The 4,928-nt window shown below is 39.6% G+C and overlaps 1 pseudogene; it reads left to right on the top strand.

The window, feature by feature from the left end:
• The first annotated feature begins 3,064 nt into the window (after nt 1-3,064).
• LOC102478579 (40S ribosomal protein S24-like) lies at nt 3,065-3,467 on the top strand (annotated as a pseudogene).
• The last annotated feature ends 1,461 nt before the right edge of the window (nt 3,468-4,928 follow it).

Below are 4,928 nucleotides of genomic sequence, written 5' to 3'. Positions count from 1 at the left end.
CGGGGATATGGCCACGCCTTAATCCCTTCTCCTCTATTCTCTTCTCGGGATTTTGGGCATGCACGCACATGCGCCTGGCATGAGTTTAAGCCACCGGGTCCAGGACTCAAACTGTGGTTGACTGCATGGGAGTCCAGTGACATAGCCATTACACTAACTGCTGGTCCTAGTTTGGTAATTTTATGAGAAAGATATTTGAAGAAAATATTTTTCAGGTCTTACATTATCATAAAATATTTTTACTTTACTCTGACATTCAGTTAATAGTTTAGGTATAGAATTCTGGGTTGGAAATCTTTTTCCCTCATAAGTTATTCCTGAGTGGTTTAATGCCATTATGATTCTTGATATCATGTAAGAAAATCATGATCAAAGTTTTCTGAATCTTCTGGATTTATTGTTGTTCTGAAGATTCACAATAATGTGCCTTCACAGAGAACTGTATTCTTTTATTATATTGAGACATCTGGTACCTTTCAAGGTGAAAATTAATTTCTTTCAACTATGGAAAATTATTTTGTATTACTATCTTAATTATTTTCCCTCTTTTTGCATTGTTGTTTGAAACAGTGGCCTACTGGACTTTTCACATTTTCTATTTTTTAAATGTCTATTTTCCATCTTTTTATCTTTTTGTTTTTCTCTCTGGAAGACTTCTTTTGTCCATTGAGTTTTTCGTTTCTGATATCTTTGTGTTCCTTTTTGTTTTCCCCATATTTTTCTAATAGTGTTTAGTTCTAGCTTCTCTTATCTCTTTGAGAATATTATTTCAAAAAATACTTTCTGCATTGTATCTATCGCCTGTCAGTTGCCTTTTCCTCATCATTTGCTCGGATTATTGTCTTTATTATGAGATACTTTCCTCAAATGTGTGGTGGTCCTTAGATGTCTCCTCATTTTTAAGTGAACATTGAAAAATTGATTGGAAATTGTACCTGCAAATGAGACTGTTTACCAGAGTCTTCCGTATACGATTGTCTGCTTACATCAGTATCTTCAGGACTTTTTTCTTGGATTTGTAAGAATTTCCAGAGTAGTTACCTCTACTTTTCTTTCTGGAACGTCTGTACCTGGTTTCCAGTAGCCTGCAGGGGGGTGTCTCAAATTCTGTATGTGAACTTGTCTGGTTGCATAGGATGATAATTCCAAGGATCTTTCAATATAAAGAGAGAGGAGGAAACCCTCTAAGCCCCGGGGGAATTGTTAGGGTTATCCTCTAAAGATAGGCAGGACCCCCATACAAAATTTGTTCCAATGCCAATGCTAATGCTGCTACACTCACACCAACCGACTGTGGAAAGGCTTATCACTTAGGAAACTGAGGTCTCTGGGAAGAGCAAGGCAGATCTTTCAAGCATGCCCAAGATGGCTTGAAAGAGCAAAGAAAGGAGCCTGACCTGTGGTTAGGGGATGGGCTGGAGTGAGGGTTCACTTGTGAAGAGGCTTGTGTGATTTGACTCTCCCACTGTTGTCAGACCAGGGAGCACCAGGACTTTCTTACTGCTCAGCTGCAGGGTACCATGCAGTCGGCTGTGTGGGATTCAGCTGCCCTGACAACAAGCATATGCTACAGCTTGGCCCCAGGACAAGTCTTTAAGGATGGCTTCCACTTACAGAAGGTGTTATTAGCAATTAATACATGATTCAGATATGAGGTAGATAAAATCTTTAATTGGAAAACTTCAGTTCTGTCTTTGTGTGACTAGTGGTGAAGCCAGAGTATGTAGGTGACTCTATTGCTAGGGAAACTTGTTAAATGATCTTTAAAGGGGTGATTCTCAGATTGCCAGCAACATCAGCATCCAAAGAATTAGTTACAAATGCAAATTCTCAGGCTCAATCTCAGAACTGCTGAACTACTTCCATCTAGGGATAGAATCCTGCAATCTAGTTTTATTTTTTTTTTAACAAACTTTTTTTTTTTAATGATTTAGTTAAAAAATTTATCATTATTATTTTAAAACTTTGCTATAGGGTACATGTGCTAATCTGAGAGAGACAGAGAGAGGGAAAGTAAAAAAAGAAAGCCACCACGTTCGGTGCTCAAACTGCAGTTGACCATGTAGGAGTCCAGTGCCTTAAACACCATGCCACCTACTGGCTCCTGAAATGTAGGTTTTAACAAGGGTTCCAGTGATATAGTACACATTCCAATTTCAGGACTTCAGATGGAAAGTAAACAAGTCAAGACATATCTGGGGAGGAGCTGGAGAACTAAAGGGTTCAGAAAGGAAAAGGAATTTTAAATTTCCCATTGGCAGGTGCAAAAGACCAGAAGACAGGCCATTATCTCTAGGAAGGTCAGGCATAGGAGAAGTTTCCCTGGAGAGAAGGGAGGAGTCTAGGACATGGGTCTGAGAAGGAAGAGAGCTGGGGAAAATTTCCCAGATAGAGGGATGACCAAAGAACTCTTATGAATGGAAAATCCTTTAAATTTTCTATCTATATTATAATATAGATATTCATCGTCTGTGAAAAGTCTTCCAAATAAGTCCATTATACACACGGAGGTGTGTTAGAGGTGCAGGGGGAATGAAGAAGATGCCTAGAGAAAAAGAACCCATCATTATTCTGTGCAGAGAGTTGACTTTTTTCCTTGCCAGTGTGTTCTCAATGTGTTCAGAATTCCTTGACAGACTGACTGGTTAAATAAATGAAGTGTCTGAGTAGTTTTAGAATTTGGTATAAACTTAGGCCTATTTTTTTCTTAAGTAACTTGTTGCCTTTGGCATATTATGAATTAAAAATGGAAAGTAAGAATAACTGGCATGTATTTTTTCCTTCAAAAATGGTTATAGTAAAACATGGTTATTATTTTATGTAGGCTAACTATATGAATTATGTATATAGTCTCTTTAGAAATAGAATATACCTGTACATATAAATATTAATATACACTATCTATAGTATCTACATTTTCCTTGAAAATGTTAAAATGAAGTCTTATCCCTGTAGAGAGAATAGCTTACAGGTTTCTACAATAGAATGCTTTCTCCTGGCTTTTTAAAAAGTTAAACATCCTGGGCTCTTTTCCTCTCAGGCTGCTTGAGGATATCCCGCCATCATGAATGACACAGTAACTACCCAAACCAGGAAATTCTTGACCAACCAGCTACTTCAGAGGAAACAAATGGTCATTGCTGTCCTTCACCCTGGGAAGGCAATAGCACCGAAGACAAAAATTTGGGAAAAACTAGCGAAGATGAACAAGACCACACCAGATGTCATCTTTGTGTTTGGGTTCAGAACCCATTTTGGTGGTGGCAAGACAGCTTGCTTTGGCATGATTTATGATTCTTTGGATTATGCAAAGAAAAATGAACCCAAGCATAGACTTACATGACACGGCCTTTATGAGAAGAAGAAGATGTCAAGAAAACAGCGAAAGGGACGCAAGAACAGAATGAAGAAAGTCAGGGGGACTGCAAAGGCCAATGTTGGTGCTGGCAAAAAGTCGAAGGGGTAAAGATTCTGCAATGACTATCTGCAGTGATTGTGCGGATTGTTCATGAGAGGATTAATGAACTAAATATTTTTCATGTGAAAAACAAAAAGTTAAACATCCCGGGACTAGCAAATGGTGTAATGGTTATGTTGTTGGATTCTCATGTAGTTGACTGGATTTCAAGTCCTGAACCTGGCAGCTTAAACCTCATGCTGGGCGTGTGTGTTGGTATGCCCAAGATCCCAGAAGAACGGAGGAGAAGGTATTGTGGTGTGGCAATCCCCCCTGGAGTGGGGGGTGATTTCTCACTTTCTGTCTCTGTCTCTCCAGCAAGTGCATGCACCCTATAGCAAAAATCTCTCTTAAAAAAAATGTTAAACATCCTTATCAGGGTTTACTGGAAAATGAAAAATAATCCAAAAGGAATGAGTTACCCATAATAACACACCTAGAGATGATTAGAATCGTGCAGAATTTTAGAACTGGAAGAGGCCCACTGTGGGTAATTACATAGCTATTCTCTACAGAGCTCCCTGCTGACCTGACTTCCAGTTTAGGGCCTTTCTCGCCACACCAAACATCAGTATCAATTGTCCTTTATCATTCTGAGTTCCCATTGAGGTAGAGAAAAAGGCCTAAACCCCCTTCCTCGAAGCATTCTTCCATGTGTCTTTTTTTTTTTTTTTTTTTAATCATGTCTGTGTTAGTATTGATTGATTCTACTCTGTGAATTTATCCATTTCTGGCTTCAATCACCTGAGGATCCCCAACCCACTTAGCAAGCTCAGATCTCTTTTCTGCAATGAATTTCTATCTATTTGCCCTTATGAGATTTCTTCAGATGATGTTTGGTTCCCTCAAAATGTTTATGTCCAGGGACCAGCAGTTAGCATAATGGCTATGTCGCTGGACTCCCATGCCGTCGACCGAGGTTCGAGTCCCATACCTGGTGACTTCAAACTCACGCCAGGCACATATGCATGTGTGCCCAAGATCCCGAGAGGAGAAAGGAGGAGAAAGGATTGCAGCATCGCCTTCCCCCCCTGGGGGTTTATTTCTTGCTTTCTGTCTCTCTGTCTCTCTCTGTCTTTCTGATGAGCTCACGCACCCTATAGTAAAAACCTCTCAAAAAAACAAAACAAAACAAAACAAAAAGCAAAAACAAAAAAAAACAAAAACCAAACCAAACCAAAACAAAAAAGACCCAAACTTTATGTTCAGAATAGAATTCTGGGTTCCTCCTGCCCACTCCAGAGTTCTCCTAACTTAATCTTTCTGTGATTTGTGTCACCAGCACCATCGTTCTTCTCATTACTCCTGCTGTCTTCCAACCTCCTTTCTCACCTCTAATTTGTTTCCAAGGTCACTTGCCAGTTCTTTCGTGACAGCGTCTGTGCTGACTCTCACCTTTTTATTGCTTTTTCCCTTGCACCTGGATTGTAATAATCTCATGACTGACCATGCCCACCTTGCCCCGAGTCTC

This window comes from Tupaia chinensis, unplaced genomic scaffold (genome assembly GCF_000334495.1).
Source record: "Tupaia chinensis unplaced genomic scaffold, TupChi_1.0 Scaffold144010_1, whole genome shotgun sequence".
NCBI classification, from domain to species: domain Eukaryota; kingdom Metazoa; phylum Chordata; class Mammalia; order Scandentia; family Tupaiidae; genus Tupaia; species Tupaia belangeri.
This window is presented reverse-complemented; position numbering and strand designations above follow the sequence as displayed.